Source organism: Phyllobates terribilis, unplaced genomic scaffold (genome assembly GCF_046119375.1).
Source record: "Phyllobates terribilis strain yellow unplaced genomic scaffold, ASM4611937v1 Scaffold_1__5_contigs__length_1240528914, whole genome shotgun sequence".
Taxonomy (NCBI): domain Eukaryota; kingdom Metazoa; phylum Chordata; class Amphibia; order Anura; family Dendrobatidae; genus Phyllobates; species Phyllobates terribilis.
This window is the reverse complement of record NW_027362761.1, coordinates 820,699,704-820,720,936: the sequence shown is the minus strand read 5'-3', so window position 1 is coordinate 820,720,936 and position 21,233 is coordinate 820,699,704. Positions and strand designations below refer to the sequence as shown.

Genomic DNA, 21,233 nt, shown 5'->3' with positions numbered 1-21,233 from the left:
TGTTACCTGCCGTGCCTGCCAGCCCGCTCACCTGGGAGCACTTGCCGTGACCACCTAGAGACTCCTGCCGTCACTTGCCGTGACCACCCGTCAACTATCCAGATACTTCTGCCTGCCTGTTGTGTCCATCCGCTATTCCGGTCAGTCCTAGTCTGCTGACCCGTGGGAGCCACCTGCTCTCTTACAAGGTCGTCCCCAGAGTAGCACCTGGTCCCTCTGCTCGGTATCTCCCTGGTCACCGAGTCGTTAGCCGCCGTACGACCAGGGTCGGTCTGGGTTGATACTTAGTCACGCCCCTCTGGGTCCCTCCTTGCATCGCGGCACAGAGGTTCCATCACCCGGATCCGTAACAGTTTGCTCGGGCCATGGAACCCGGTGGCCCCCAGACCCCCGCAATATCCATCCTGCACCAGGAGGTCTTACGTCAGAGGGCTCAGCAGGAGTCGGTCCTGTCCTACCTGCGGTCTGTTAACTCTCGCCTAGGTGCATTATCCGATCCGTCTGTGTCCTTCTCTGGTCAGGCAGCGCCTACTTCCGCGGCACCACCAACTACTCCTATTATGGCATCCGGCTATGGACCCCGGCTCTCGGCACCTCCACGTTTTTCTGGCAACCCCGCCTTAGCTCCGGATTTCATAAACCAGTGCACCCTGCACTTTGAACTCTTTGCACATCAGTTCATCTCCAACCGGGCCAAGGTGGCATTCATCATGTCCCATCTCACTGGGGAAGCTCTGGCATGGCTAAATCCCTTGTGGGAGAGACAGGATTCGTTGGTGTCCGACCTATCGTCTTTCCTCGCTGCTTTCTGGAAAGTCTTCGATGAACCAGGATGAAAATCCTCTTCAGCCTCCTCTCTGCTACGTCTCCGCCAAGAGAGTCTCACCGTGGGCCAATATACCATACGGTTCCGTACCCTCGCTTCTGAGCTTGTCTGGGATAACGAGGCTCTGGTGTCCGTCTTCTGGGAGGGCCTTTCCGGCCGGATTAAGGATGAGCTAGCCGGTCGGGACATTCCTATCACCTTGGATGACCTGGTGTCACTCGCTACCCGGATTGAGATCCGGTTCCAAGAACGCACCAAAGAGACCACCCGGGAGGGAAAATTCCTCTGCCTTGCTCCTACTTTCCAGTACTTTCCAGAGACCCGCCTCTCAACCAGTTACTCCCGAACCCATGCAGATCGACCCGACCAAGATGGTCAAATCTCGCCAAGAGTCACGTCGAGCCGAGGGGAGCTGTTTCTATTGTGGCAGTAAAGAGCACCTGATCCTTTCCTGCCCGGAGATTCCGGGAAACTTCAGTGTCTAGGACCGCTCGGAGAGGTCGTCCTAGGCAAATGTAAGCCCTCTCCATCCCTGACTTTGTCTGTCTCTATCTCTTGGGGAGAGAACCGTCTCTTTGAAATTGCTCATCTGGATTCTGGAGCTGCTGGAAACCTCATTTCCCAGTCCCTGGTAGAGAGATACCGAATTCCCACCAAACCTCTGGCTGAACCATTGTCCATCGCCTCCGTGGATGGAAGACTTCTTTCGGTGACCATCCTGCTCGTCACTGAGCCCCTAACCCTGCAGGTGGGAATGCTGCACTCGGAGAAAATCTCCTTCCATGTGCTGTCCGGACTCTCTCACTCCCTATTGCCAGGTCTACCCTGGCTCCAGACACATGAACCCGTGCTGAACTGGCAATCCGGTGAAGTACTCCGCTGGGGGCAGGACTGCCATAGGACCTGCCTGATTCCGGTTCGCCCGACTCGTCCTCCACCTACCCCAGCTAATTTACCCGGTCTACCGGCTCCTTACTGGTCCTACGCGGATGTCTTCAATAAAAAGGAAGCAGAGACACTGCCACCTCATAGGCCATATGATTGCCCGATCGACCTGGTACCTGGCGCCACTCCACCCCGTGGGCGTATTTACCCGTTGTCAGCGGCCGAAACCCGGGCCATGTCTTAGTACATTGAGGAGAATCTGGCTAGGGGATTCATCCGGAAATCTACCTCCCCGGCTGGAGCCGCATTCTTCTTTGTTAAAAAGAAGGATGGTTCGCTACGCCCCTGTATTGATTATAGAGGACTCAATCAGATCACGGTAAAAAACAAATATCCCCTGCCGCTCATCTCCGAGTTGTTTGATCGCCTTAAGGGCGCCAGGATCTTTTCCAAGCTGGATCTACATGGAGCGTATAACCTGGTCTGAATCCGTCAAGGAGATGAGTGGAAGACGGCATTCAATACCCGGGACGGTCACTATGAATACCGTGTGATGCCCTTCGGTCTCTGCAATGCTCCCGCTGTCTTCCAAGAATTGGTCAGCGACATCTTCCGTGATCTTCTTTACTCCTGCGTGGTGGTATACCTGGACGATATCTTGGTCTTCTCTCCGGATCTTCCCACACACCAGAGGGATGTTCATCAGGTCCTGCTTAGGCTCAGGCAGAACCACCTCTATGCAAAATACGAGAAGTGCCTCTTCGAGCAGACCTCTCTTCCATTCCTGGGCTACGTTATCTCCCAGACAGGCCTACGAATGGATCCTGAGAAGCTCTCTGCTGTCCTAAAGTGGCCCCGTCCGGTGGGGTTGAAGGCGATTCAGCGATTCCTGGGCTTCGCCAACTACTATCGTCTCTTCATCCCGCACTTCTCTTCTCGGACTGCTCCCATATCTGCGCACACCCGTAAGGGAGCAAATCCCAAGGAATGGTCACCCGATGCTGAGGAGGCCTTCCTTTCCTTAAAGCAAGCCTTCTCCTCTGCCCCAGTGCTGCACCATCCGGATTGCAACAAACAGTTCTACCTGGAGGTTGATGCTTCCTCCTCCAGAGCCGGAGCGGTGCTCACCCAAAAGTCTTCTTCCGGGAGAATGGTAACCTGCGGCTTCTTCTCCAAACTCTTCTCCTCCTCGGAGCGCAACTACTCTATAGGAGACTGAGAACTGTTATCCGTTAAATTGGAGCTGGAGGAGTGGCGTTACCTGCTTGAAGGGGCTCTATACCCGGTGATCATCTATACGGATCACAAAAACCTGGCATATCTCCAGAATGCCCAAAGACTCAACCCGCGCCAGGCCCGGTGGTCTTTGTTCTTCGCCCGCTTCGACTTCGTCATACACTTCCGCCCGGCGGACAAGAATGTCAAAGCCGACGCCTTGTCCTGTTCCTTCTTGTCCTCCGATCAAGAGGAGGAGCCTATGCACATCATTGACCCCTCCAAAGTGATGAATGTGGCCCCCTTGGATCTGACTCGTCTTCCACCCGGTAAGACGTTTGTAACAGTACCGGATCGTGTGAAGGTTCTTTGCTGGGGTCATTCATCTAAACTAGCCGGCCATGCTGGCCAAAAGAAGACCTTCTTGCTCTTCGCCCGGCATTACTGGTGGCCTACCCTGTGCAAGGATGTGGTAGACTTCGTTTCAGCCTGTTCGTCCTGTGCCCGCAACTAAGTTCCCAGACATCTACCAGCCGGTCGTCTCCTGCCTCTTCCCGTACCTGATGCTCCGTGGCAACACATTGCTATGGACTTTATCACAGATCTCCCTGTCTCTGCCGGTTGTACAGTCATTTGGGTGGTCGCCGACCGCTTTTCTAAAATGGCTCACTTCATCCCTCTGCCTGGTCTCCCGTCTGCATCAGTGCTAGCCAAGGACTTCTTCCTCCACATCTTCCGTCTCCATGGCCTACCCCTCCACATCGTGTCGGATCGAGGGGTTCAGTTCACCTCTCGTTTCTGGCGAGCTACGTGTAAGCTGCTGGATGTCACCCTGGATTTCTCCTCCGCTTATCATCCACAGTCCAATGGTCAAGTGGAGCGGATCAACCAGATCCTTACCAGCTACCTCCGGCACTTTGTTAATGCTCACCATACTGATTGGGTGGATCTCCTGCCATGGGCCGAATTCTCCTACAACAATCATGAGAGCGAATCATCTTCCAAGTCTCCGTTCTTTATAGTTTATGGTCAACATCCCCGGATTCCGTTTCCTGTCTCCGCTTCTGTGGACAACCCTGCCGCGGAGTCTCTGGTCGGCGAATTTTCCACCATTTGGGAGAGTACTAGGTCCGCACTTCTTCGGTCTGCTGAGCGGATGAAGAGACATGCTGACAAGAGACGTCTGGATCCGCCTCAATTTCGTCCGGGAGACAAGGTTTGGCTCTCCTCCAAACATGTTCGGCTCAAAATACCCTCCTACAAGTTGGGCCCCCGGTTCATCGGTCCATTTGAAGTCCTTAAGCAAATCAATCCAGTGGCCTACAAGTTAAAACTCCCAGCCACCTTACGGATTCCCAACTCCTTCCACGTATCTCTCCTCAAACCAGTTGTCTTTAACTCTTTTTCCAATAATCCAGGTTCTTCCCCTGCTCCGGTTTCTGCTGAGGACGTGTTTGAGGTAGAGAATATTCTGGCCACCAAGAGGGTGAGAGGAAAAACCTTTTTTCTGGTGGATTGGAAGGGGTTTGGCCCAGAGGAGAGAACTTGGGAACCCAGGGAGAACATCCATGCCCCGCTTCTCCTTGAAAAATTTCTTTCTGGCCTAAAAAAGAGGGGACGTAAAGGGGGGGGTGGGTACTGTAGCATCGGCGTCTCTGCCCCCTGCCAGGAAGAGACGCCGTCCTTCTCACCTCCCCGCGTGGCGTCCTCCTGCGCTCCTCTTCCTGCTGCTGCCGGCGCGCGCAGCTTCCCGGGCACTGTGCTTAGGGCGCGCGCGCTCCCTCTCTCTTAAAGGGGCCGCGCGCGCCGTCCTAAGGAGTCCCCGGCCAATAGCCGAGGGTCCTCCCATATATAAGGCACCTCCTCCAAAATGGAGGTGCCCCAGCAAACGTTGTTGCACAGTGTTTCTGACCTCTGCTCCAGCCCTCAGGTCCCGCTGCTAGCCTGACTACCAGTCTTGCCTGCCAGCCTGTTTCCTGCCTGTTACCTGCCGTGCCTGCCAGCCCGCTCACCTGGGAGCACTTGCCTGTTACCTGCCGTGCCTGCCAGCCCGCTCACCTGGGAGCACTTGCCTGTTACCTGCCTGTTTCCTGCCGTGCCTGCCAGCCCGCTCACCTGGGAGCACTTGCCTGTTACCTGCCTGTTACCTGCTGTGCCTGCCAGCCCACCCACCCGGGAGCACTTGCCTGTTACCTGCCTGTTATCTGCCGTGCCTGCCAGCCCGGTCGCCTGGGTGCACTTGCCGTGACCACCTAGAGACTCCTGCCGTCACTTGCCGTGACCACCCGTCAACTAACCAGAGACTTCTGCCTGCCTGTTGTGTCCATCCGCTATTCCGGTCAGTCCTAGTCTGCTGACCCGTGGGAGCCACCTGCTCTCTTACAAGGTCGTCCCCAGAGTAGCACCTGGTCCCTCTGCTCGGTCCCTCCCTGGTCACGGAGTCGTTAGCCGCCGTACGACCAGGGTCGGTCTGGGTTGATACTTAGTCACGCCCCTCTGGGTCCCTCCTTGCACCGCGGCACAGAGGTTCCACCACCCGGATCCGTAACACCTAGGACCTTACAATCTAATATATAATATACAGACTGCCCCTGAGGGCATACAGAATAATGTACACCCTGTCCTAGGAGCTTACAATCTAATATATAATATACAGACTGCTCCTGGGGGCATACAGAATAATGTACACCCTGTCCTAGGAGCTTACAATCTAATATACAATATACAGGCTGCCCCTGAGAGCATACAGAATAATATACACCCTGTCCTAGGAGTTTACAATCTAATATACAATATACAGACTGCTCCTGAGAGCATGCAGAATAATGCACACCCTGTCCTAGGAGCTTACAATCTAATATACAATATACAGGCTGCCCCTGAGAGCATACAGAATAATATACACCCTGTCCTAGGAGCTTACAATCTAATATATAATATACAGGCTGCCCCTGAGGGCATGTAGAAAAATGTACACCCTGTCCTAGGAGCTTACAATATAATGTATAATATACAGGCTGCCCCTGAGGGCATACAGAATAATGTACACCCTGTCCTAGGAGTTTACAATCTAATATATAATATACAGGCTGCTCCTGAGGGCATACAGAATAATGTACACACTGTCCTAGGAGCTTACAATCTACTATACAATATACAGACTGCTCATGAGGGCATGCAGAATTATGCACACCCTGTCCTAGGAGCTTACAATCTAATATATAATATACAGGCTGCCCCTAAGAGCATACAGAATAATGTACACCCTGTCCTAGGAGCTTACAATCTAATATATAATATACAGGATGCTCCTGTGGGCATACAGAATAATGTATACACCCTGTCTTAGGAGCTTACAATCTAATATACAAAATACAGACTGCTAATGAGAGCATACAGAATAATGTACACCCTGTCCTAGGAGCTTACAATATAATATATAATATACAGGATGCTCCTGAGGGCATACAGAATAATGTACACCCTGTCCTAGGAGCTTACAATCTAATATATAATATACAGACTGCTCCTGAGGACATGCTGAATAATGTACACCCTGTCCTAGGAGCTTACAATTTATTACATAATATACAGGCTGCTCCTGAGGGCATACAGAATAATGTACACCCTGTCCTAGGAGCTTACAATCTAATATATAATATACAGGCTACTCCTGAGGGCAAGCATAATAATGTACACCCTGTCCTTGGAGCTTACAATCTAATATACAATATCTGAAGGTAGCTTACCGAGTGGTGGGTGCGGTGAAGCCGGGTCACTGGAGGCAGTGTCGCTGCTTTAGGGGGCCTGCGGCGGCAGGAGTGGGGCGATGCTGCGGGCCCTGGGCTCTCATAAGATGTCGGCGCCGGTGAGCTGAGTCCCTTTTCCGTTTGATTGCCCTGCAGTGGGCTTTTGGAAAATGGACGCTGGAGGAGACACATGCATTTCACGAGATCTCAATCTGCGCATGCGTCGCCTCCAGCGTCCATTTTCCCAAAGTCCCCTGCAGGTCAATCGATAGGAAAGGGGACTCTGCTTACCGGCACCGACATCTTATGAGAGCCCAGGGCCTGCAGCTTCGCCCCACTCCTGCCGCCGCCGGCCCACTGAAGCAGCGACCCTGCCTCCTGTGACCCTGCTCCACCGCCGCCGCCACCCCTCCCAGTAACCTACCGTTATTTGGACTATTAGAGGCGCCACCATTTTATTTAAAAAAAAATATTTTCCACGCCAAAATTTGCGCGTCTTATGATCCGGTGCATCTAATAGTCCGCAAAATATGCTAATGGCAATGCAAGTCTAAGGGTCCGTGAAAAAATTTGACCGCACTTTGATGACATCTCATTTTCACCAACAGACAGAAGGGAGAAGGTGAGAAACTTTTTCTTCCCATCACCATGTCCGAGAAAAACTAATGCCACTCTGATCAAAATCTGATCAAAGTCTATAACTCTATTACATCAGCTGCCGTTGCTTCAATTCTGCTCATGATTTCCTGTGGTTCCAGTTCTGGTCAAGCTACTATGTTCTCCGTTGTTTCTGCTCGGCCATCCTACTGTGCCACTGTCATCTGTCTGTGCTTCATTACAACTGCTCATCTGAACTAGATGGAGACATAACACCTATCATTACAAAAAAGAGGATTAACTGATTAACTCAGATGTTTGCTGAGATTTTTTACGGGTAAATGGTGCAGTTCTAAACTACACCACAAACTCCCCACAGCTACACAATGTGTGAATGGGGCCTTAGTGTTCAGTGAACAGCTACCTACATAGACTTGTCTTCATCAAGCTGCTGCCTCTGGGACACAAGATGGTTCAGGATTAGAACGTTACACATTTTGTACCAATTGTGATGTCATGTCATATCTATGATGTCATGTGCCCTGTGATGTCATGTCCCCTGTGATGTCATGTGCCCTGTGATGTCATAATTACTGCACTGCTGTGTTATGTATCTCGTTTCCAACATCAAGGAAGAGTTGAATTAATAAAACAAAATCACAGGCTGCAAATAACCACCAGCCTCATTTTTAGTTGAGTCATGACGCACGTTATAACCTAAACATTTCCACCCTTTTATTCTAATCCGCGTCCCCTACTGCTCTATGAACTAAAGGAAAACTCAGGATGCCATACTGCAATTCCTGATCATGATAAACCGTCAGTTCCTGGTCACCCTGATCCAACACGACCAAGACAGCTGACAATGGAGAACTGTACCAGTCTGCAATTAAATGTATGTTGTGAAAACGCTATGTTTTGACAGCATTAATGGCAAAGCTACTCAAAAATGCAACCAAATGGAGTTGTCTCAACTGGCCCACTCCTTTCTATATTCTTTTATTAAAGCACATGGGTGTCAGAGGGCAAAACCAGCCAATTGCTGAGGGTCTTCAATACCTCTGACAGATGATCAGTTGATCGACCAGCAAGTTCTCATTTAGGGAAGGGGTTGTCCAGATTGGTAACCCCTGTTAGGCCGGGCTCACACTGCCTTAAAAACTGAAATGTGCAGATTTTCCTGGGAATCTGATCAATAACATTTTTTTAAATCATAGAATCATAAGAATCACAGCACAGGACACATGATCTAGCGCCATTTGCTGAGATTTTTAGGTTAATGATGCAGTTCTGAATCCCACTACAAACTTCCCATCTATACAATGTATGAGTGAGGACGTAAGTGAAGACTTCCCTACCTGGACTTGTTTCTTTCAAGCTGTCCTAATGAAACAAGATGGCTCAGGTGTTACACTTTGTATATTCTATACCAATTGTGATGTCATATGATGTCTATGACATTTAGTGCTTTGTGATGTCATCAAAACTGTCTGTATAACCCCTTCCAACCCAATGACATATTTTGATTTTGTGAACAGGTTATTTGGATGCAACGGCGCGGACAATGAAGGGAAAATAGTAATCATCCAAAACTATGTATTTTTCTAACACCCAAAGGAAATCTAACTATAGGGACACACGCACACACACACATACATATATATATATATATATATATATATATACAGCTCTGGCAAAAATTAAGAGACCACTGAACAGTTTTCTATTGGAAAGCATGCCAATACGCATGAAAACTGTGATTAAAAATCATGGTTAGTCCACCAAATATTGATTTCTGAACTGTTCCTGAGTTAAAACATGAGTAATTTGAGGTCTGAAAGCACTGTTTCTTTTTTAGTATTTTGGCGCTTTATCATTTGCTGTAAATAAATACAAAATTTTTAGTTTTGAATTTCGGAGACATGTCAGTAGTTTATAGAATAAAACAACAATGTACATTTTACTCAAAAATATACCTATAAAGAGAAAAAAACAGAGAAACTTAAAATTTTGCAGTGTTCTCTTAATTTTAGCTTGAGCTGTATATGTGTATATATATATATATATATATATATATATATATATACTGCTCAAAAAAATAAAGGGAACACTTAAACAAAAGAATATAACTCATGGTAGCATGTAACGGACTCCACAGAAGTTGCTCAGGTAGTGCAGCTCATCCAGGATGGCACATCAATGCGAGCTGTGGCAAGAAGGTATGCTGTGTCTGTCAGCGTAGTGTCCAGAGGCTGGAGGTGCTACCAGGAGACAGGCCAGTACACAAGGAGACGCAGAGGGGGCCGTAGGAGGGCAACAACCCAGAAGCAGGACCGCTACCTTTGCCTTTGTGCAAGGATGAACAGGAGGAGCACTTCCAGAGCCCTGCAAAATGACTTCCATTCGGCCACAAATGTGCATGTGTCTGCACAAACGGTTAGAAACCGACTCCATGAGGGTGGTATGAGGTCCCGACGTCCACAGATGGGGGTTGTTCTCATAGCCCAACACCGTGCAAGACGCTTGGCATTTGCCACAGATCACCAAGATTGGCAAAGTCGCCACTGGCGCCCTGTGCTCTTCACAGATGAAAGCAGGTTCACACTGAGCACATTTGACAGACGTGACAGAGTCTGGAGACGCAGTGGAGAGCGATCTGCTGCCTGCAACATCCTTCAGCATGACCGGTTTGGCAGTGGGTCAGTAATAGTGTGAGGTGGCATTTCTTTGGAGGGCTGCACAGCCCTCCATGTGCTCGCCAGAGGTAGCCTGACTGCCATTAGGTACCGAGATGAGATCCTCAGACCCCTTGTGAGACCATATGCTGGTGCGGTTGGCCCTGGGTTCCTACTAATGCAGGACAATGCCAGACCTCATGTGGCTGGAGTGTGTCAGCAGTTCATGCAAGATGAAGGTATTGAAGCTATGGACTGGCCCGTCTGTTCCCCAGACCTGAATCCGATTGAGCACATCTGGGACATCATGTCTCGCTCCATCCACCAACGTCACGTTGCACCAAAGACTGTCCAGGAGTTGGCGGATGCTTTAGTCCAGGTCCGGGAGGAGATCCCACAGGAGACCGTCCGAAACCTCACCAGGAGCATGCCCAGGCGTTGTAGGGAGGTCATACAGGCACGTGGAGGCCACACACAATACTGAGCCTCATTTTGACTTGTTTTAAGGACATTACATCAAAGTTGGATCAGCCTGTAGTGTGTTTTTCCACTTTCATTTTGGGGGTGACTCCAAATCCAGGCCTCCATTTGTTAATAAATTTGATTTCCATTGATGATTTTTGTGTGATTTTGTTGTCAGCACATTCAACTTTGTACAGAACAAAGTATTCAATGAGAATATTTCATTCATTCAGATCTAGGATGTGTTATTTGAGTGTTCCCTTTATTTTTTTGAGCAGTGTATAAACACCCAATTGTATTAATGATGTACTGACTATGCATTGGGTATAGACATTATTATCAAGTTTCAATAAGAACCTGAATATACTTATCTTGGACCACACTGACTGATTTTTTTATTGGGTTTACGTTTTTAATTGTTTGTATTTCTGCTTTTTGTGTGTGCAGTAAAAGATTAATTTATACTTAAAAATGTGAGCATTGACATATAATTACCCTCTATTAGAGTTAAATGGGATCATGTTGTAAAAATAAATTAGTGTGGGGATTTCCATTGGAATTAAGTAGATTTATAATGAATTCCTATATCTTATACTTGATATTAATCACATACGGCAGCAGCGGGCGGTGTATGAGGACTGGGGGAGCCTGCTGGGGGGGTTTCTGGCGCTGTGAGGGGGCTATGTCTTGCTGTGTAATTGGGGTGGAGCCTGGGTGGAGTGTCAAGGGGGCCCCAAAATTTTACCAGTATGGGGCCCCAACATTCCTAGTGGCAGCCCTGCATACAGGCACATGCCTGCTATATAACGCAGTTGCCATATGTTGCGTGTGAAGTGGGCTCCACTCCTGAGCCAACTCCACACATGCGGACCCTGCTGTGGACGTACGGGCACTGTACTTTCATCTGGGCCAAGGGATTAATGTTTTGAATTGATTTTATGTATTTGTGTGGGGAGAGAGGAGCGCCCTTATCCCGACACTGGCTGTCTTGAAAAAGGCTCAGAACAAATGCATTTATATTAGAACCTTTTTTACATGCATAAAAAGTTGCAATTTGTGCAAAATTATATACAGTTAGGTCCATATATATTTGGACAGAGACAACATTTTTCTAATTTTGGTTCTAGACATTGCCACAATGAATTTTAAACAAAACAATTCAGATGCAGTTGAAGTTCAGACTTTCAGCTTTCATTTGAGGGTATCCACATTAAAATTATATGAAGGGTTTAGGAGTTTCAGCTCCTTAACATGTGCCACCCTGTTTTTAAAGGGACCAAAAGTAATTGGACATATTAAATAATTGTAAATAAAATGTTCATTTCTAGTACTTGGTTGAAAACTCTTTGTTGGCAATGACTGCCTGAAGTCTTGAACTCATGGACATCACCAGACGCTGTGTTTCCTCCTTTTTGATGCTCTGCCAGGCCTTCACTGTGGTGGTTTTCAGTTGCTGTCTGTTTGTGGGCCTTTCTGTCTGAAGTTTAGTCTTTAACAAGTGAAATGTATGCTCAATTGGGTTGAGATCAGGTGACTGACTTGGCCATTCAAGAATATTCCACTTCTTTGCTTTAATAAACTCCTGGGTTGCTTTGGCTTTATGTTTTGGGTCATTGTCCATCTGTAGTATGAAACGACGACCAATCAGTTTGGCTGCATTCGGCTGGATCTGAGCACACAGTATCGCTCTGAATACATCAGAATTCATTCGGATGCTTCTGTCCTGTGTCACATCATCAATAAACACTAGTGACCCAGTGCCACTGGCAGCCATGCATGCCCAAGCCATCACACTGCCTCTGCCGTGTTTTACAGATGATGTGGTATGCTTTGGATCATGAGCTGTACCATGCCTTCGGCATACTCTTCTCTTTCCATCATTCTGGTAGAGGTTGATCTTGGTTTCTTCTGTCCAAAGAATGTTCTTCCTGAACTGTGCTGGCTTTTTTAGATGTTTTTTTAGCAAAGTTCAGTCTAGCCTTTTCATTCTTGATGCTTATGAGTGGCTTGCACCGTGTAGTGAACCCTCTGTATTTACTTTCATGCAGTCTTCTCTTTATGGTAGATTTGGATATTGATACGCCTACCTCCTGGAGAGTGTTGTTCACTTGGTTGGCTGTTGTGAAGAGGTTTCTCTTCACCATGGAGATTATTCTGCGATCATCCACCACTGTTGTCTTCCGTGGGCGCCCAGGTCTTTTTGCATTGATGAGTTCACCAGTGCTTTCTTTCTTTCTCAGGATGTATCAAACTGTAGATTTTGCCACTCCTAATATTGTAGCAATTTCTCGGATGGGTTTTTTCTGTTTTTGCAGCTTAAGGATGGCTTGTTTCACCTGCATGGAGAGCTCCTTTGACCGCAAGTTTACTTCACAGCAAAACCTTCCAAATGCAAGCACCACACCTCAAATCAACTCCAGGCCTTTTATCTGCTTAATTGAGAATGACGTAACCAAGGGATTGCCCACACCTGTCCATGAAATAGCCTTGGAGTCAATTGTCCAATTACTTTTGGTCCCTTTAAAAACAGGGTGGCACATGTTAAGAAGCTGAAACTCCTAAACCCTTCATCCAATTTTAATGTGGATACCCTCAAATGAAAGCTGAAAGTCTGAACTTCAACTGCATCTGAATTGTTTTGTTTAAAATTCATTGTGGTAATGTCTAGAACCAAAATTAGAAAAATGTTGTCTCTGTCCAAATATATATGGACCTAACTGTAACTATGCAACATTCGACACACTGGACACCAGCTCTTTTTTAACATTGAGAAGTGTGCTAGCTACCTTGTTTACAATGTTGTGCTTAAATAATTTGCTCCAAATTTATCAATAGGGACGAATTTTGATAAATATGGAATTATGGAGTTTAAGTGAGTACACAAGATTTGACTCAAATTTCGCCATTTTTGAAAAGTGTGAACCATTGTGTTTTTATGTTACACCACAATATTAGCATGTTTTACCACACAATCGGTGGACTTGTATTATTTCTATGTAGCTACATAGTGGGCCCCAGGAATTATTTTCTCTGGTGGGCTCAAGGCACTCCAGTCCGACGCTGGCCCTATCTGTAATCTGTGGACGCTGGGTGGGATCACTGAAAAACTACTCTTATCTGATGACATTCTCGACTCTTTTTTTTTTGATTGGGCAGCTTGTTGCAACGTCACCTGTGTGCACGCTGCAACAATGACATCAAAAGAGGAGCTGTGGATAGAGGCAGTTTTCAGGGCTTTCATTCAGTGGCCACAGGTTACTGATGTGGCCGATGAACCGGGTCCTTGGAATCCATTCACATTAACTCTAGAGAGCCACCCTTACATCTAATATACAAAGCCCATAAAGGCTTTAAAGTTGCTCCACCACAGACATATGTGGGGATATTATGCTAAATTGCTAAGCCCTAGACGCTAGGTATTGGCGTATAGTCCTGTAACACTTCCAAAGAGTCACAAAAGTCTACATTGGTCAGTGAAAATTTGCCTAAAACTACAATGAAAACACAAAGAGTGTATATACTGGCATCATCTATACAGCACTGTAACATGATGCCTTTCTCACATTCATACTGTTGGAGAGAGAATTTCCAGTGGGTACACGACAGGGTCTCATTTTCGACTAAGTTCAGAGAGAGATGGTAAATCACGGTAAAGTGATATATTTATTGCAACCAAATCTCAAACTGGAGGTTTGCATATGTGACAAATACATCACCGTTGAATTAGTTGCCGGCACCTCACAAATTGCTTCTCATAACACGTTGCCTCACTCTCAGCGCGTAATCTAATCACTTTTTAATATTTTCCTAAATAATTTTAGTCTTTTTTTAATCACACTTTATAGAGATGGCTTTTATAGGTGCAGATGGCGCACTAAGTAATCAGAGTTTTTTTCTTACATTCTCTATGTTGTAGGCTTACTAAAAGTCCAAAAAGGGACAGAAAACATATGTGTACTCTCATTATCTGTATTTATTTTGATTTTATTAAAACAAATGTCATGTCGCTGTGCAATTAATCTTAAGGGTATGTGCCCACGTTGCTTATTTCATGCGTATTTTGTGCGGAAATTTGCGCAGCTTAAACGCATGTTATACTCATGTTAGCCTTCTCCCATGGTCCCCTATGGCATTCCGCAATTCTAATGCCGCAGCGTTTTTGATGTGTGGAAAATTCCGCAGCATGTCAATTATTTGTGCGTTTACGCATGCGGAATTGACATCTACAATGCAGTAGAAAACGCAAGGCAATTCCGCATGTGCAAAACGCGCGAATTACGCGTGAAAAACGCATGTCAAATTCCGCATGCGTTTTCCAGGAAAAAGGACATGTGGAAATGAAGCGGAAATTTCCGCTTCAATTGCGCATCGTGGGCACATACCCTGAGTCAATTTGGCCTTCTTAGCTCCTTCCCAATATCTGCAGTATATTTACCATGGAAGTCAGAAGGAGTTGTGAGGAGCAGACTTAGTAAGAGAGCTTGCTTCATACACCCTGTGGATACACTGGTCAACACTGACCACGGCATCTAAGCGGTTAGACAGGGGAGGTCCCCCATAGACCCCACGCAATGTAATTGTAGTGTGCTGATGGGTTGTCATGTTAGGAGAATAGTGACAGGGCAGTACACTGCAACGCAGAAGTACGGAAGTGAAAATTAAAAATAACAGCTAAAGATAATAAAATATTTAAAAATATCCACAAAAGATATTTTAAATCATTTGTTAAATAAAAAATGCAAAACAAAAAAGTGAAATATTTGGCATTGCTGCAGTCATAACAATCTGAAATCTTAAAATATTATGTTATTTATCTCACACAATCATCAGCTTAAAAGAAATGCCAAAGTTGCTGTTCTTGGTTCAGACCTTCCAAAAATTTTGGTATAAAAAGAGGTACGAAAAGTCATCTGTAAAATGTCAGCTTGTTCCTCCCAAATCCAAGCCCTCACACATTTACATGGATAGAAAAAAATACATTTATGGTTCTCAGAACATGGAGACACAAATCAAGTAAGCTTCCTAACAATAAGCTCATTACCCATTGATCAGAATGTCCTGACAGCGCAGAAGTGCCAAAAAGCAGAAACAAAGCAAGCTGATGTTATGACTCCATGGTGAGAGGCCGGTGTACATTTGGCTGCATGTTCTTGTTGTATACCAGCTTGTTGAATGTTTTTTCCATATTTACCACAATGAGCGGATTCTGTTCTGTAAACTCAATGTAATATTACGTAAAGGGAGAATAATTTAAGGTCGTCAAACACTAATATCAGGTATATGATACTGTAACCACTTGTAAATGGGTGTTATAGTTTCATTCCAATGGGTAACGTTTCTCTTTGTGGAGAGTGACAAACCGGGCCTGGCATGTCAGAATGAGGAGATGCCATTCATGTTCCTGTGGGAAATTAAATATTCAAATTGCCTCTTCAGAGAGGAAGAAAACTAGAACTCTGCCTGAAGAGACAATTTGTATATTTAATTTCCCAGAGGAGCATGCAGTGCATATAAGTCTCCTCACTCTGACATGCCAGTCCTGGCTTGTCACTCTCCACAAGGAGAAATGTTACCAATTAGATCCCAGTCGTAAGCCTCTCACCTAGCCAGATTTGATCTTATACTTTGCACTGACGAGGGGCAATACCCCAAAACACCGTGTCTGCAAATTGAGATTCTGGTTTGGTTTTTATCCTAAGTCATATGGCGAGGCTCGTTAAAGCGTCGATATTGAATTTACGATTGCTGCTTCCAATAGGTGGCACTAGTCCTCTACCTAGTACCTCTACCTAGTACTAGTCCTCTACTTCTCTGAAGAGGCAATTTGCATAGTTTCATTCCAAACACCCTGTTGAATGAATTTTCCAGGTTATTTGAAGATTTTTTGTTGCATGCATGTAATAAAATGTAATGCATTGGGGATTTTTTACTTTGCATTACTTTTTATTTACTTTTTTGCACTATATACAGTATATATATATACATATATATATATATATATATATATATGTGTAAAAAAGCAGACAGCACACTGTAGAAATATCAAAAAGGTAAACAAACTCTTAATTTGCTATGTGTGCAAAAAAGCAACGTTTCGGCTGTCAAGCAGTTCATAGAGTGCAGCAGACAAATATATATGTATATACAGTGGTGGCCAAAAGTATTTGCACCCCTGCAATTCTGTCAGATAATACTCAGTTTCTTCCTGAAAATGATTGCAATCACAAATTCTTTACTATTATTATCTTCATTTAATTTGCTTGCAAGGAAAAAACACAAAAGAGAATGAAGCAAAAATCAAATCATTGATCATTTCACACAAAACTCCAAAAATGGGCCAGACAAAAGTATTGGCACCCTCAGCCTAATACTTGGTTGCACAACCTTTAGCCAAAATAACTGCGAACAACCGCTTCCGGTAACCATCAATGAGTTTCTTACAATGCTCTGCTGGAATTGTAGACCATTCTTCTTTGGCAAACTGCTCCAGGTCCCTGATATTTGAAGGGTGCCTTCTCCAAACTGCCATTTTGAGATCTCTCCACAGGTGTTCTATGGGATTCAGGTCTGGACTCATTGCTGGCCACCTTAGAAGTCTCCAGTGCTTTCTCTCAAACCATTTTATAGTGCTTTTGGAAGTGTGTTTTGGGTCATTGTCCTGCTGGAAGACCCATGACCTCTGAGGGAGACCCAGCTTTCTCACACTGGGCCCTACTTTATGCTGCAAAATTTGTTGGTAGTCTTCAGACTTCATAATGCCATTCACACGGTCAAGCAGTCCAGTGCCAGAGGCAGTAAAGCAACCCCAAAACATCAGGGAACCTCCGCCATGTTTGACTGTAGGGACCGTGTTCTTTTCTTTCATTTTTTGAATGCCTCTTTTTTTTTTCCTGTACACTCTATGTTGATGCTTTTTGCCAAAAAGCTCTACTTTTGTCTCATCTGACCAGAGAACATTCTTCCAAAATGTTTTAGGCTTTCTCAGGTAAGTTTTGGCAAACTCCAGCCTGGCTTTTTTATGTCTCGGGGTAAGAAGTGGGGTCTTCCTGGGTATCCTACCATACAGTCCCTTTTCATTCAGACGCCGACGGATAGTACGGGTTGACACTGTTGTACCCTCGAACTGCAGGGCAGCTTGAACTTGTTTGGAAGTTAGTCGAGGTTCTTTATCCACCATCCGCACAATCTTGCGTTGAAATCTCTCGTCAATTTTTCTTTTCCGTCCACATCTAGGGAGGTTAGCCACAGTGCCATGGGCTTTAAACTTCTTGATGACACTGCGCACGGAAGACACAGGAACATTCAGGTCTTTGCAGATGGACTTGTAGCCTTGAGATTGCTCATGCTTCCTCACAATTTGGTTTCTCAAGTCCTCAGACGGTTCTTTGGTCTTCTTTCTTTTCTCCATGCTCAATGTGATACACACAAGGATGCAGGACAGAGGTTGAGTCAACTTTAATCCATGTTAACTGGCTGCAAGTGTGATTTAGTTATTGCCAACACCTGTTAGGTGCCACAGGTAAGTTACAGGTGCTGTTAATTACACGAATTAGAGAAACATCACATGATTTTTCAAACAGTGCCAATACTTTTGTCCACCCCCTTTTTTAGGTTTGGTGTGGAATTGTATCCAGTTTGGCTTTAGGACAATTCTTTTTGTGTTTTTTCATTGAAGACAAATTAAATAAAGATAATAATACCAAATAATTTGTGATTGCAATCATTTTCAGGAAGAAACTGAGTATTATCTGACTGAATTGCAGGGGTGCCAATACTTTTGGCAACCACTGCATATATATATATATATATATATATATATATATATATATATATATATATATATAGTAAGGTGGCTAATGGTCGCGTAATCGATGGGAGGTATATATATATTGTAAGGTGGCTAATGGTCGCGTAGTCGATGGGAGGTATGTGTCACAGAGATGGCTGGTCTCTGTGATGTAACCCGGAGTGTTTTCTCTAGTGCACATAAGCACTAAGAGGATCGTTTGGTGCACCTGGGAGCCGGGTTGCGGGTTGCTAGGAGAGAATGGGCCGGTCCAGCTACCCACATACCTCACCTCTGGGTGTGATTAACAGCCTATTTAATGAAGGGTGTTGTTTGGCACATGGTCTGTATGTCTGGAGGGAGAAAGGCCTCCTGCGTGTAGTGGTCTCCAGACTCGGCCGTGTACTGGATGCCTACCAGCCTGTGTAACCACTGCTCTGGCTAACCAGAGACGTTGCTAAAAGGAACATGCCTCCTGTTTGCCTTCCACCGCACCTAAGTGAGTACAATCCCTGCAATATACAGTACAGACCAAAAGTTTGGACACACCTTCTCATTTAAAGATTTTTCTGTATTTTCATGACTATGAAAATTGTACATTCACACTGAAGGCATCAAAACTATGAATTAACACATGTGGAATTATATACTTAACAAAAAAGTGTGAAACAACTGAAAATATGTCTTATATTCTAGGTTCTTCAAAGTAGCCGCCTTTTGCTTTGATGACTGCTTTGCACACTCTTGGCATTCTCTTGATGAGCTTCAAGAGGTAGTCACCGGAAATGGTCTTCCAACAATCTTGAAGGAGTTCCCAGAGATGCTTAGGACTTGCTGGCCCTTTTGCCTTCACTCTACAGTCCAGCTCACCCCAAACCATCTCGATTGGGTTCAGGTCTGGTGACTGTGGATGTCAGGTCATCTGGCGTAGCACCCCATCACTCTCCTTCTTGGTCAAATAGCCCTTACACAGCCTGGAGGTGTGTTTGGGGTCATTGTCCTGTTGAAAAATAAATGATGGTCCAACTAAACGCAAACCGGATGGAATAGCATGCCCCTGCAAGATGCTGTGGTAGCCATGCTGGTTCAGTATGCCTTCAATTTTGAATAAATCCCCAACAGTGTCACCAGCAAAGCACCCCCACACCATCACACCTCCTCCTCCATGCTTCACGGTGCGAACCAGGCATGTAGAGTCCATCCGTTCACCTTTTCTGCGTCGCACAAAGACACGGTGGTTGGAACCAAAGATCTCAAATTTGGACTCATCAGACCAAAGCACAGATTTCCACTGGTCTAATGTCCATTGTGTTCTTTAGCCCAAACAAGTCTCTTCTGCTTGTTGCCTGCCCTTAGCAGTGGTTTCCTAGCAGCTATTTTACCATGAAGGCCTGCTGCACAAAGTCTCCTCTTAACAGTTGTTGAAGAGATGTGTCTGCTGCTAGAACTCTGTGTGGCATTGACCTGGTCTCTAATCTGAGCTGCTGTTAACCTGCGATTTCTGAGGCTGGCGACTCGGATAAACTTATCCTCAGAAGCAGAGGTGACTCTTGGTCTTCCTTTCCTGGGGCGGTCCTAATGTGAGCCAGTTTCTTTGTAGCGCTAGATGGTTTTTGCAACTGCACTTGGGGACACTTTCAAAGTTTTCCCAATTTTTCGCACTGACTGACCTTCATTTCTTAAAGTAATGATGGCCACTCATTTTTCTTTACTTAGCTGCTTTTTTCTTGCTATAATACAAATTCTAACAGTCTATTCAGTAGGACTATCAGCTGTGTATCCACCAGACTTCTGCACAACAGAACTGATGGTCCCAACCCCATTTATAAGGCAAGAAATCCCACTTATTAAACCTGACAGGGCACACCTGTGAAGTGAAAACCATTTCCGGTGACTACCTCTTGAAGCTCATCAAGAGAATGCCAAGAGTGTGCAAAGCAGTCATCAAAGCAAAAGGTGGCTACTCTGAAGAACCTAGAATATAAGACACATTTTCAGTTGTTTCACACTTTTTTGTTAAGTATATAATTCCACATGTGTTAATTCATAGTTTTGATGCCTTCAGTGTGAATGTACAATTTTCATACTCATGAACATACAGAAAAATCTTTAAATGAGAAGGTGTGTCCAAAGTTTTGGTCTGTACTGTATATATATACATATACACAATTGAAACAGAAGTTTACATACACTATAGGTGCATCTCACAAAATTAGAATATCATCAAAAAGTTAATATATTTCAGTTCTTCAGTACAGAAAGTGAAACTCATATATTATATAGAGTCATTACAAACAGAGTGATCTATTTCAAGTGTTTATTTCTGTTAATGTTGATGATAAAATACTCATTTCATGCAATAAAATGCAATTTAATTATGTAAAAATCATACAATGTGATTTTCTGGTTATTATTATTAGATTCTGTCTCTCAAAGTGGAAGTGTGCGTACGAAAAAAATTACAGACCCCTCCATTATTTGTAGGTGGGAAAACTTGTAGAATCAGGAGTGTATTATTTTGCCCACCATAGATGAAGCTTTTTATTGGGTGATAGAGCAGTCCAGGCTGTTGGTGCTCACTAGGGATTTTCCTGCTATAATCTACAAAACCAAAATTGTGCCAGATTAAGAAATAAGAAAAAATCTCTATAATTAAAAGCATCATTAATTTAAGCATTTTGGTATAATGTTTTTCTAAAGGACGGCATAAAATCCTGAAGTACAGACGACATAACATCTACTTTCCTCAGTCTGGAGGGTTAGCCTTCAAATCCTGTGGGCATTTTATCTAATATGTCATTGGAAAATACAAGGGTGTGTAGAAATCACTGTACGTATATTCGTCTTGTGCTCTGGGTGTTATTGCAGCTCCAGTCTGGATAGTATGACTGCATGGGTGAGATAATCTGATATGATTATGATACATCTGTCTCTGCTGAAAAGACTCAGCTGTGAGGTCTATACCGTCATACTGTAATTGCTGGAGAATTATGAGCATTTCAGGACCTGTTGAATTAAAGTTGTAACTGCAAAATGCA

At 45.0% G+C, this 21,233-nt stretch overlaps 1 protein-coding gene across 1 annotated transcript in view; it reads left to right on the top strand.

Annotated features, from left to right (window-relative positions):
* BTC (betacellulin) overlaps nt 1-21,233 on the top strand; it is a 76,156-nt gene that overhangs the window by 21,022 nt on the left and 33,901 nt on the right. The window lies entirely within an intron of this gene.